Here is a 14,579-nt window from a genome sequence, read left to right on the forward strand (position 1 = left end):
AAAGTTAATCACCTACCTTATCTCCATCCTGGTTTTGACCAATCTCCTCTACCACACTTGCCTTTTTCTAATCTGTGCCCAAATTTATGGCACGGTCAGTCTCACATTTTCCGAGTTGACCCTCCTCATCCTGATCTTTGTCTCGGTCGCGTTCGCATTCGGGTTGGAAGTAATGTTTCTCCTGGTTGGGGAGAGATTCGCGTATGCCGTAAATGTGATGATGAATCTGCAAAGGAAATTGTGTAAGTTGTGTATGGGAATAATTGTGAGATATACTGTATGCACACTTTGAAAATGGCACCCTTCTGAAAAGTAAATTGGGGAGATTGCGAATTAAGGGGTTTCATACTAAATTCTCAAGTTGGGCGAAGTAGCAGATTTTTCGCGTGAAACGACAATTTTTTGTATTAAATGTCTCTAATGAAACTGCACGAGTGTATTTAAGTTTCTGCTTCCTATTTTTGCAAAATGTTTTCGAAGTTTGATTTAAGGTAATAATAATTTAGCGTTTAGGTGTCAATTTTGTGTCAATGCCTTAACTCGCAATCTCCGTAACAGGCAAAATCCAGAGTAACATTAACTTAATTATTAATTCAAAATTCAATTGAGAGTGCTCATACTTTTCGAAAGGGTAACTTTATTTTGAAGCGAGAACATAATTTAAATTATTTCAGGTCCACCTTGGAAAGCGCTATCTCGTAAAGTCAAGTTCGACACGGTGGGACTCGTGCTAAACACAGTCGTCGCTGCATTCGCATCCTACGCGCCTTCTGGATATCTATTCACCGTCGTTTTCACCTCTTTGGACCCATACACGCTGGTCTACCGGTACATCATCCTCCCATACTGTCCTCCTGGTATGTGTTTCCATCGTAACATTAAGCTGTTCACATTCATTCATTGAATACAGAATGAATTTATACATTATTTACGAAATTAATGAATCATTAATGAATATTTTTTTAAATTTTTGAATGAATTGATATTTAATAAACATTTATTCATTTCAAATTCATTAAGAATGAAGGAATAATTTTATTCATTTCTCATTTTTTATCATAATTAATATTATCATTCATTACACCTATGAGTAAGGAATCAATATTTCTTCTAAAATTTTGAATAAATGAACAATGAATGAATTTTTTTAACTTTTAAATTAAACCAATACTTAATGAAGAAATATCTATTTTTTGAACAGCTCTCGCCACCCACGCATACTACCCCCTTCAACTCCTTCGCGTCACCCTAATCATCCCAATAACACAAGCCTATCGCGCCATGACGTTCATCATTTGTTTCTCCGTCATGACCACGAAACTAGACTTGAGCGGGATATCAAACCTGCTGAAGACCTCGGTCCGTATCAAATTTAAAAATCGCGCCAACATAGACAAGTATTTTATAGAGTATAACTCCTGGCAAATCGGGGTCCTGATTGGGTCCGACTTTTACGCGACGGGGGTCTCCCTCTGTATGTCGTTCTCCTTCCTGATTGCCGTCCTCTGTAATTTCATTACTTTTTTAATATTCGGAATCATCCCGACCCCGCTGTACGTGTGTTTTGTTTCCGTCGCGGTAATAGCGCCCGTCCTGATTCAGACGATGTTACAAATGCTGATTGATATTTCCGATTTCACCCGCGCGTTGCATCAAGATTGGAAACACCAGCTGGGTAAAAGCTTGGATAAGAAGTATTTAAAGAGGAAATTGAGGGCCATTCGTAAGGTTGCCGCGGGTAGCGAAAATGCTGCCCGTTACCCGACCCGCTACCCGCAGCACAACCACCCGTACCCGCACGGGTACCCGTGCGGGTACCCGTTACCCGCTACCCGTTATGAGAATTAAGTTAAAAACTAACCAACCTTCAGAATAAATTTGATTTAACCATTATTTGCCCATTTGGGTTGTTCAGTAGTTTGAGATAATGCTGTGCAAGTTACGAATGCCATATTTTGCAAGATCTCATTAGATGTTTCTGAAACCAGACTTTCAGGCAGACAATGGAACTGTTTTCAAGCTACACCGGAATTTTTTTTAGCGATTTATGTAAAAACAATCAAGGCAAAAATTAGGAATTATCACTTATCTTTCTGCTGAATAGCCCGTTAACGATAACTATGTATTGGGGGACAGAGTCCCTCATAGGTTTCGTCCCGTGGAAAAAAAAGATGCAGAGCATTTACTTAAAAATTCAACTTTGCCGCCAATATTATTCTTCAAAGTGGATATTCAATGGAAAGTATCATGCGATTCCTAATTTTTGGCTTGACTTATTGATATACTCGTTAGACAGTCTTGGTGTATCTTAAAAAAGGTTGAGTTTTTAGTTTGACTTTATGAAATTTCGACTTAAATGAAGTTTTCATTTAAGTTAGACAAATTGCCTAAAAATAAATTTTTTGCTTTCAATCGGATTCAGGTTTTTCATCTTCAAAGCACTAAACTAAAATCTCGTCAGTCTTATAAAAATACACACAAATACAAGTCAAATTATTACTGATATTTTAGAGCAGGCAAATTATGCTTGAGAAACAATAACTTATCCACATTATCCGGTCGTGAAAAGCATTTGAGACTGCCGTAGGCTTCTGTGGCTTCCGAAAAGACACGCTCAGTATAAGCGCTAGTTGATGCCAAATGGCAAATGGCAAATTTCGAAATTGGAAAATATTAAATTGACGCTTATGTTGATAAATGGACTAACTTGCAGCTAACTTTCTTTGTGAAGTGATTGATGTCGAAAATTAAATAAAAACTTAACTACCCGTTACCCGCGGCAACCCTAGCCATTCGACTTATTGAGGTTTACGCGGGATTAGTTGAGTTTAATTTTTTCCCGTGTAAGAATTCGACAAACACGACGTATCAAGATGCTATACTGTCTTATACGATTACGGCATTAATGTCGGTCCAAGTTTGAATTGTGGGGAAAGCACGTGTGATATGGGTAAATATCAAAAAATTAACCCGGCTACAAATATAATGCAAATTATATGTTGTAACATTTACAGCACACTCTGAATAAAAATGAGTGAAATTTACTCAAGGTTTGGTAAAAAAAGAGGATGATAGCAAAAATTAGTTGAAATTCCTCCAATGTTGTGCAAAATTTGCATTTTGGCTGTGTCATCCTCTTTTTTTACCAAACCTAATGTAAATTTTACCCATTTTTTTAAATTTAGAGTGTGCTATAAATGTGATGCATGCATCTGTTTAAATATATTTACAGTCAATGGAACAAGTATAGGCACCACCCACGCAAGCTACCTAAAATTGCCTATAACTTTGGAATGCATTATCAAATTAGCATGAAACTTTGTACACATTTAGTAAATCTAATGTAGTGTTCGATTATAATCATTTTCCCGACTGAAATTATATAACCGTAACGTTATTCTTATTTTGACACGAACAGGTCAGGTTGGAACCTGCAAAAAGTATTGGCACCTTATGTCTTAATTATTTGAGCGAAATTTTTATAACGATAAACCTCTGCCTTTTGTCACGGTAAGTTATTCAGATCACAAAATATAACTTTATCTGCTTCGTAAGTCCAGATTGGTATTGTCTACAGCCAAAATTGCGACACCAAACGAGCTATATTTGGCGGAGCGAGTAATAATCTTGCCTCCTTCTCAAACAAGCTTGGATATCGAAAACTCAGACAGGAAACATGCTCCGTGATATTTACTATTCGAAGTGTAGCCAAAGAACATGAAGCAATCATTTTAGTTCCTGCTTTCTTATGATCCGGCTAAAAAAGCCGCCTAATCCTAAAATCAACGGATTAATCAAGCAAACTATCACTCGAGATCGGAATATTTCAACCTCCAAAATCATGTTAAATTTGAGTACGAGCTGTGGGGTTAACGGATCATGCAATATGGTGATCAATAAAAAATCATGCCATGGGGTTTCAGGGTCCAGTTGCCCGACAAACGCGAGGGTCCTCAAAACGAAGAAGCTCAATAAATTGGAATGGGGTAAATATCACCCTAAATAGACTTTCATTGAGTAAAGAACGGTCTGCTGCTTCGACATAAGCCAGTATTAGTTATTCGGAGCCAATTGAATGGCCCAAGTCTGGCCGATGCCATAAAAGGCTCACAAAGACGAATATGTGCATATGGCAATTAAACACAGCACAGGATCGATTGTGGTTTGGGGTTAAATGACTAGGTCGCGGCGTAGTTACCTGGTAATTATTGACAAAATCATGACCAGGGAGGTCTTATTAATCATTACAAACCATAATTTGAAATCATTTGACAAAAACCTGACCTAGGAAGGAATTTCATATTCCAAAAATGCAGTGACCCCAAACATGTCGCCAAATTAACGGTGGAAGTTTTTGGAGACTGAAAAGATAAGCTTCTTTCGTTGGCCGCACAGTGTCCCGATGTGATTCTGAATGTCCGGGTTGAGAAAAGAGGGACTGATGGGAAACCACTCGTCGAAAAACGACCTTGTCAAAAGTTCGGAATAAGTTTTGACGGCCATATAGAAAAGCGTTATAAAGAAACTTGTCGAATCAATCAACGGCCTATTTATGCTCTTATTTCGTCGAGGGGAGGTGCCACGTAGCATTAGAAGCAGTGTGACGTAATAAAATTGGCGATTCTTTGACTTATGATTTTATAAGTTATAGGGTGCCAATACTTTTTGCGGGTTAATTTAGCATATTTTCCAACAAATTATTTAAAAACTGTGTTTATCCAATTTTAATCAATAAAACATGATTATAATCGAACACTACATTAGATTTGCTAAATGTGTACAAAGTTTCATGCTAATTTGATAATGCGTTCCAAAGTTATAGGCAATTTTAGGTAGCTTGCGTGGGTGGTGCCTATACTTGTTCCATTGACTGTACAATTTTACAAACAGATTACAAATGCACAGATTTCTGAATGTATATGAGCAAAAATAAATTATCCTTAAAACGGTGGTCTTTTATTTTGTGAAGGTTTGTAAAACTTCATATTTTGCAAAACGGACGGATTTCACAAAAATATTGGGGGGTCAAAGTACCCACGAGCGCCTTGGATTTTCGACTCGTGGAGCAAAAGGGAGAGAAAATATAATACAAATTTGAACTTTCCCGCCAATATTTTTGTTCAAAGGGGCCATTCCAGGAAATGATAAGTGTCAAGTGATTCCCAATTTTTTACTTGATTTTTTAATATAACTTGTTAGGAAATCCAGGTGTAGCTTGAAAAAAGGTTCCATTGTGAGTCACGACCTCATGCATTAAAAGTACAGCAAAGCTTTTTCATTAATTTCGCTACAAACCAGTTTATTAATTAAATTTTAAAATCTAATTAATTCGTAGGATTGTTAGAAATATCTTTTCTTCAAAGAAATCAGATTTCAAAAAAATGTAGATCATTTAAGTAAAAAAATACAAATTGTGCCCAAATTCTGATTGCTATCATTTTATTTCCCTTATTTTTCGTAATTATAAAAATATACCTTCCATTTTCTTTATATAGTGCAATTCTTTGTGCTATTCACCTCATTTCCATACTTAATTTGACGCCTTCTCGATGGACAAAGTTCATTCAACATTGGAAGCCCGTGTGGGCATTGTGAGATTTACGCAAATCAGGTGACACGCCTAAGTACGAAGACAGTTTGTACTACCCTCTTATTTATGCTTGTCCCCTCGTTTACAGCTATCCAAATATGCACATCTTCAACGACACGGGCTTTCCGTGTTGAATAAACTCGAGAGTGAGTAAAATTATGCGAATGAGGTGACTAGCACAAATAGTACAAATAATAGTACATGTTAGTACAAATAATAATAGTACAAATATTAGTACTAGTACAAATAATGCGACGATATGTCTTTACTGAAATTTTCCATTCAACTTACGTCTTCGTTTAGTAATAATAATTGATTTATTGCATCAAACTCAACAGACTTGGCACATCATGAATGGTTACATATTGATAATCGTAAAATTGTATAAATTAATATAATTAATTAATCGTTGGAACATACATACATGTGTCAAAATTAATGGTGGGAGCATATATAGGTTAAAATATTTCGCGGCTTTGTGCCAAAAAAAGTTTTCGTTTATGGGAATTGCAAAATATAATTGACGTGTAAAAGTTATAACACATATGAAATCATCCTGATTGACAGTGATGTGGTTTGCAGCAGGGTTCGGAAAACCCCGGGGTTTTTGTAGAAAAACCCAACCCCGTGGGTTTTTCCGGGGTTTTTGGGGTTCTTGTGGGTTTTTGGGTTTTTGTGGGTTTTTGTGGGTTTTTGTAGATTTTGGGGCAGGTTGAACCAGAATTCCTAAAATTATTTATTAGAGAAAAACTAATTTAATATACGATTTTAACATGCAATTTTAACCGTTCATTGATTTGGACTATTACATCGAAAATTCATGTTGGACATGTAAACCTGGAAATATGCAATGATACTTGGAAATTCAAGTCGCAAATGAAAATTCTCAAAATTTCAAGATGAGGCAGGAAAGTTAATTAGCATTGATCTACGTTGTAGTTTAAGGGATTTTGTTTCAATCTGCCTCAAAATCTTACAAAAACCCGCAAAAACCCACAAAAACCCGCAAAAACCCCATTAAGCATTAGGGTTTTTCCGGAGATTTGATACCCCAAAAACCCCAACCCACAAAAACCCGGGGTAGCGAACCCTGGTTTGCAGTGTAGCACACAATAGTTCAAGTTCACATGTTTGGCCAATTGGGGATCGGGAGCCGCAGCTTGTAAAGTGTGCAACTGTGCAACCGTCAAGGTACGCTACAGTACAGTAATTATTACGCTTAATCTGGTTGCTAATCTTAATCTGGTCGCTTATCTGGTTGCAAATGTCATTATTAAAAATGATGCGCATGCACTGTTTGATGTCCCGTATTTCCGAATGGAGAAGGTTGTGCAAAATCTATATGATCAGTTGTAGCTCTGTTCCATCCAGATCCGTAATTTGTGGATGAGCTACATAAGACAACATGCAAATTATAGATTTTACTTAAATGATTGAAAACAGTGGGGACATTCATTACGAGTTCGCATCGTTAGGTAGACAAGCTAGCAAAACAGCAAAATTTGCAAATTCACAAATAATTTTTGCTTATTATACATGGGTATAGAGGAGGCTAGTAAATAAATATAGTTACAATGCGAAGGAATAAGGTTTTTGAAATTTTGACCGGAATAATTTTAAATTGTTTGTGCAGAGACCCATATTTTTCTTAGGTGAGGCATAGTAACCATGACCACATGAAAAAATGCATGGTTACGGCGAAGCCTTACTATGCAAACAGACCCCCCCTCCCAAAATTCCACCGAAGATTGTGGCAAAACGGCTAACCGTATCAAAATGGTGTAAAAGGCAATCGTGCAGACCTTGCTGGGTAGATGATGCCCGTCAGGTCTAGAGACATGACACTCTTATTTTAACGCATTTAAAATCGATTCTAAACTTTCAAACGACTGGCAAATTCACTTTTACCATGCAATGGTAGTGTCAACTCCGATATTAAATTTGCGGAAATCTATTACGCGTCATTCAAAACAATCCCGAACGAAATCGGATAAGAAATGAGAGACTTTTCTTGGTGGCACCTGCAACCAGTTACATACGTTAATTATAATGGTTCTACATTACTTATAATAAATCCACGTTTCTATTAGCAACAAGCCAAGGTCTCTGCACTTGGGGGTTGCTTTGGAGATGAATTCGAAGCTACAACAGGTTGTGTCAGTTTATTTGATTTAAAAAAAAAATTAAAAATTCGGAGCTGGAGAATTCGCAAAATTTAGAAATCCAGTATTACAATAGTACCACGCAGTATTCAGAAATAACTACCAAAGTGGTATTGATAAGTAATACTGTGCGGTAATAGGTCGATATTAAAGCTTTACTATATCGGTAGTAAATTCTTACCCGCATAATATCGAAACCAATGATAAGCAGTAACTTAGAATTCTAATAGAGAATTCTAACAGCGTGCACATACATACATCGCATTTCTTGACTATGAGTTCATGGGCGACGGATGAATTTAATTAATTTGGTATGCCACGCATCCACACCCACTGGGGGATTAATTTGGTATGGAACGCATACGGGCTTATGGGGATTTAATTTGGTAGCTATAATTGGTGACAACTTAAAGAGACTTAAAAACAAAAAATAAACTAATTCTTAAAAAAAACTTAGGTGAGGCTTGCTTAAAAGGAGAAAACAAGCTGTTATCATCGTGTATTAGAATAATGTGCTAAATCAATTTTCATCTCATGATTTATAATTTTCGGTAAACAGAACAGCAAAGTATGTGCGTTTGGGACCATTTGCCTCGCCGTGGGCCGCTTTGTGAATTAAAATAATTTTAAAATTTATTAGTTTTCAGAGAATTTGTTACACACATGCGGCAAATACGTCGAATACATAATTTTTTGGCTAATTTTGTTATCCATAATCGATTTCTGATCATATTTATCAGCATGAGTTAATTTCCAATATACAATATTACATACAATAGCAGAACATGAATTTTAAAAATCTAGACCTATTCTAGAAATATATTCAAAGATTGCAAAATCACAAATTAACAAAGTTTAATTATGGAAAAATTTTAATATTTACGTAAGATGGCATATTAGTATTCAATTAATCACGGCCCACGGCGAGGCAAATGGTCCCAAGCGCACATACTTTGCTGTTCTGTTTACCGAAAATTATAAACCATGAGATGAAAATTGATTTAACACATTATTCTAATACACGATGATAACAGCTTGTTTTCTCCTTTTAAGCAAGCCTCACCTAAGTTTTTTTTTAAGAATTAGTTTATTGCATTTTCTATTGAGAATGCTTTTGTTTTCGCGTGTGGTAGCATTTTTAGCCAAAATCCTTGTACTCTTGGAATTTCAAAACTCAACATGTTTCCTCACAATTAGAGTATAAATAATTTTAAAAAATGTTACGTACAGTAAAAAATCTTTAGCTTAAAAACAATTTTTTTAAGATTTTTTAAAATTTAGAGGTAGGAAGTAGATTTCAAATTTTAAAAGTTTTTACAAAATAATTTTTATGCTTTCAGGGAAGTAGATTTTAGCAAGTGAGTTCCGAAACCTTAAAGGTTTCGGAAGTCAAGCCAAAACTCGAAAATTTAAATTTCAAAGGTTCGGAAAATCCTGATTTTGGTTGAATATGTACATAATCCAGTGTTGTGTAACTACTCATAAAAGTAGTTGAACTACAACTACAACTACTTCGGTTTCATGTAGTTAAAATCTAACTACATTTCTAACTACATTCTAAAATCGAACTACTAACTACTTTTCAACTACTTTTTTTCAACTACTTTTTAACTACTTTCAACTACTTTTTAACTACTTTGATTTAACTACCTTCTACGATGCATTGTTAGAAATCCGGCATAGTGATAAGTATAGGTATTGATTTCTAGATATTAAAGTTGCTACCGCTTGGTGTTAAATTATACCGGTCCGTAAAAATTTGATACCAATATTGCAAAATTTTAATACCGGGTTATTACTACACGGTATTATTTATCCATACCACGCTGGTAGAGTCATATATGAATACCGCTTGTTATTATCTTAATTCTGAATTTCTAAGACTGTTGTTGGATGAAAGAGAAACTTTTACCCTCTTTTCTTTGTTAAAAACTTTGTTAAACCCATTGTTACAATCATTGAAATAAAATTATTTACAACATATTCAGTGTTTCCTCCAAAAAACATAACTACGTTCAGGAAGTCGAGATTTTTACTGGATTTGATCTTGCATTTTATCAGTTTCTGTGAATAATTAAGGCAGTTTGTTTAAACTTGAACACCATCAATTTAAGAAGATTTGAAACCCCAAATTTCTTGATTAAAAAGATGTTTTAAATTAGATGACATGTAGTTAAAAAATAGTTGAAAAGTAGTTAAAATGTACTTCGTCAACTATACCATCGAATAAAGTAGTTTAACTACTTTTTTCAACTACTTTAATACAGTAGTTAAATCTTAACTACAACTACTTTTTGCAAAAAATTGTAGTTAACTACTAGTTAACTACATTTTGTAGTTAACTACTACAACACTGACATAATCATCTACATATGTACACATGTATGTATTCAATAATTACCCCACATGCGAAAATCTGTACATTCAACAAAATTCAAAAATATTGCTCCGCCTTTTACTGTTATGAACAGTCAAAAACTAGTCCGGTCAAAATCAATGAAAAATAATTAATAGGGTGTCCCAACTTTGTAAAAAAAATCGCTTTTTCCGCTCACGATTTTTTCGCTCTTTTTGTAAACCGCACTGCGCATGTGATTCCGATCTTTTTCCGCTTTTTCTGCTCAAAAATAAAATCTACTTTAAGATGATTTTTTCGCTCATTTTACTACTTTGAGTGAAAAATCAGTTTCTCAGAGACATGCTTAAGGGGACATCACCCGATTTTGATGCCCTATGGAATATATTGCAATAGCAGGTGAGTGTATGAAAAGTGAAGGAGGATTTTACTCCATGGCCCCACCTGCGCCCGCCACACCCCCTGAAAAAAAAGCGTTGCGACCACTAAAACTACCGCATTCAAACCTTTGCCAAAAATTCTATTTTCGTCCCATTTTGGTAATTTTTGGATTTACATGATCTTAGATAGTTGTTTTATCATATCCAACATGAAGCAAATTTAAATTTTAAAAGAAACTCAAAAGTTTCCTGACCACCCATTCTCTGCTCCTGAGTATTCAAGCGATAAAAAATCGGGACAGTCAAGTATTGAGCGAAAAAAGCGGATTTCAGATTTTTTAGCTTTTCGCTTTTTCAGATCTTTTTTACAAATTTGGGAGACCCTAATGCCTGCCTATGCATTTTCAACAAATAATTGCCATCTTGAATAAAAAATTATTAAATTATGTATGCTGCGATATCAACATGCGAACTTGGAATTAGAACTACCAGTGAGAAATACATAATAAGTTTTAAAACCTATTACTCAGGAAGGATTTTTAACACGAAACGTCAAATTTTCCGCTTTAAACATATTACAGTACTCGAATTATTTGAACTTCATTACAAAGTGTACAAAATGAAACAATTTCTTCCAATAAAGTTTTCAATTCTCGTTTTATGCTTAACTTTTTAACGTGATAAATCCGCCCTGAGTACTAGGCTTAAGAAAGTACACAATTGCTTACCATCCTCCGTAAATTATAAATTGCCTCGCCATTCGGGCACTTTTTCTTGAAATTGGTGATCTTTTTTGGTGAGAAAAATCAAATTCATAATAATTATTATTTTTACATATTCTTAAACTAATACCGTAATAACTAGAGGGTGTTCCGGAAGTAATGCAACTTTGGTCAAATGCACATATAAACTCAACGAATGAATTTTTTAAAGCGAAATTTTGGTCAGAAAGGGACAAAGGTTAAAGCTAATTAAGTTTTGCTTCCAATGGTCCGTACACCCCTTCCGCCAAATTTGGAGACGTTTTTGTTGGGCGCTCACACTTAGTGCTTCGCCACTGTTTTTGGTCACCTTTTTTGAGATTTTTGACCACATGTGTTGAAATAAGTTCAAATTTTTGACTGAAGTTTTTCGATTACAATATTTTTTCTAGGATAGGAACTAAAATTTTTCAATAGGTCTTGTATTTGGCAAATTTGGGAACGTTCACCTCTCCCATGTTAATTGCATTTGATCCGTTTTAAGGCGGAGCGTGATACTTTGGCTTATATTTAATTTCCAGTTTTGCGTCAATGGTTTTCTTGAAGGTGGGAGAGTTGTACTATGTGCAAATAAAAGCATTTTGATAATCTGAGCAGTAAATCGTCTTGTACAGGACGATCAATTTTGGTTAATTTTAATTACTTCAGGTCAAGGATTTTTTCTGCCCTCCTGCTTGCTACTTTTATTTTACTCTTGACTATATTTATAAGCTTCTAGAACCTTCTAGGATTTGATGTCCAACTTCTAAGCTTTCAAATAATGTATGGTGTTCGGTGAGAACTTCAAGTACTTCAGCGAATTTCGCTCCGACATAACAAATTTCTATCTACACGAAGTTTATTACTTTCGGGGCTGCCACACGAATGTACCGACCAGATATTTTTTGCGATTAGTCGTTTTTTGCAGCTCATACCTTAGTATAACACAACGTCACTTCAACGTCACGTAACAAATCGTCACTTTTGGAATTTCTTATTTTTTAAAGTGAACACAGCTCAATTTCTTGGAGCGCGTAACCACTTTTTCGAGGTAGTGGCAGACGATGGTTGCGAGTTGCTTGGTGGTATTTGACCTCATTTTGGAACGGATAGAGATATCGACTTCTGGTTTTCGGATTCTACTAGATAAATGTGTGGACTACAATATTCACCCAATTTCGAATTTGGGGCAAATTTAGTGGTCTCAACGGTTCTCGGTTCTCATAGAACCGAACCGGAACCGATGGCTCGGTTCGGTTCCGGTTTATACGGAGAACCGAACCGAACCGAAACTTTTATTACCGGTTCGGTTCCGGTTCCAAGTCTTTGAGAACCGAACCGAACCGGCCGGTTCGGGTTGAACCGAACTTCATACATAAATACATTAGCGAAGTTAATCATATTTTCGAAAAAGTTTTACGAATTTCCCGAAATACACATAGTTTCCAAAATGAAATTTTGACGTGGCCCCACTGCCAAAGTTCCCAAAATGAAACTTTGACATGGCCACACCCCCAAAGTTCCCGAAATGAAACTTTGACTTGGTCACACCCCCAATGTTTCCAAAACCAAATTTTGACTTGATGACACGCCCAAAGTTCCCAAAATGAAACTTTTATTTGGTCACACCCCAAAGTTTCCAAAATGAAATTTTGACTTGGTTACACCCCCAATGTTTCCAAAATGAAATTTTTACTTGGTCACACCCCTAATGTTTCCAAAATGAAATTTTTACTTGGTCACACCCCAAATGTTTCCAAAATGAAATTTTGACTTTGTTACACCCCCAATGTTTCCAAAATGAAATTTTTACTTGGTCACACCCCCAATGTTTCCAAAATGAAATTTTGACTTGGTTGCACCCCAAACTTGGAATTGTTTTCTAACTTCAATAATATATACATAAGTGGTTTTGCTGTTGACATGTATTAGAATTTGCTTGTTTAAATACAGATAAGTTATTGGCTTATATGTGAAATTTCATCAGAAACACGTCAATTAGCATTGTTTGTTGTTTATTGCATATTAATAACACTACCGGTTTGACCCGAACCGCCGGTTCGGTCACGGTTTGGTCCGGTTCCGGTTCGGTTCCAACTAAAAAAAGTTCGGTTCTGTTTCGGTTCTTCAATTCTGGTTCTCGGTTCTAAACCGGTTCTTCCAAGAACCGAACCGAACCGCACCGTTGAGACCACTAGGCAAATTGATACCCTTGCATATATGCATTTTACCAAAGTTGCATTACTTCCGGAACACCCTCTATGGTCATACACTCTAAAAATATGTTACGATTATAACCAGTGAGTAAACATATATGGCTCATATCGCCATTATTAGCTCACCCTGCATAGCACGGGAGCTATTGAATTCCTCTTGTCTGTCCGTCCGTCCGTCCGTCCGTTGACGAGTTTTTTGCATCAATTGATGCTGATTAAAAATCCCCTTGTCCATTATAGACTTGTTTGGTCCCACCATTGATATAGAACAATCCGAGCGCAAATGGTGCAAGTTAATTCAGCAAATAGATCGAGATAGGACTATAATTTTGGAATAAGTAGCACCGTTAGTACCGAGCAATTGGTTATTAAAAATGATGCGTAACAATTGGGCCATCTGTTTCCCCCCAAAAATCAATGATGCGTAACAAGTGGGCCATCTATTTCCCCCCAAAAATCATGTCAGAATTCTGTTCTATTTGTTCGATTATCCTGCACCATTAATGCAAAATTATTTGAAAATTCTAATCTATTTGCTCCATTATTCTGTACCATTGAGGCTAAAATATATAAATTTTATACTTGCGGTTATTCAGCACATTTGGTCTAAAGTTAAATGAAAGTAATTCCGACATTGTATATATTTTCCCGTTTGTATTGCACCATCGGTGCAAGAATGTATAAGAGTCATGATCTATTTTGTCGGCTTATTTTGCACCTTCAGTGCTAACTTCTGTCTAAATAATTATGACAGGGTGAGCTACTTCTAACGTTACTACGGTTTATTATAAATTTGTTCCCGACTGGTTATAAATTTATCACCACTGGTGTTAAGTTGGTTACCAGTTGTGATGAATTTATAACCAGTCGGTGACAAATTAATGGCAATGGCGGTAGCGTCATATATGTTTACTTTCTACTTAAGTAGTTACGCTCATAACCACATTTCTAAGAGTGTACATACATACATATGTACGCTGGGACATCTCAAGCCTAGTACTCAGGACAGATTTTTCACGCTAAACGATAGATTCTTCGCATCCTATTAAATTTTACCTTGACTTTCACTGAATGAAAAATTCGCCCTGAGTACATACCTATTTATGAAACAGAATTTTTACGTCAGATCCCGTTA

Source organism: Folsomia candida, unplaced genomic scaffold (genome assembly GCF_002217175.1).
Source record: "Folsomia candida strain VU population unplaced genomic scaffold, ASM221717v1 Fcan01_Sc012, whole genome shotgun sequence".
NCBI lineage: Eukaryota > Metazoa > Arthropoda > Collembola > Entomobryomorpha > Isotomidae > Folsomia > Folsomia candida.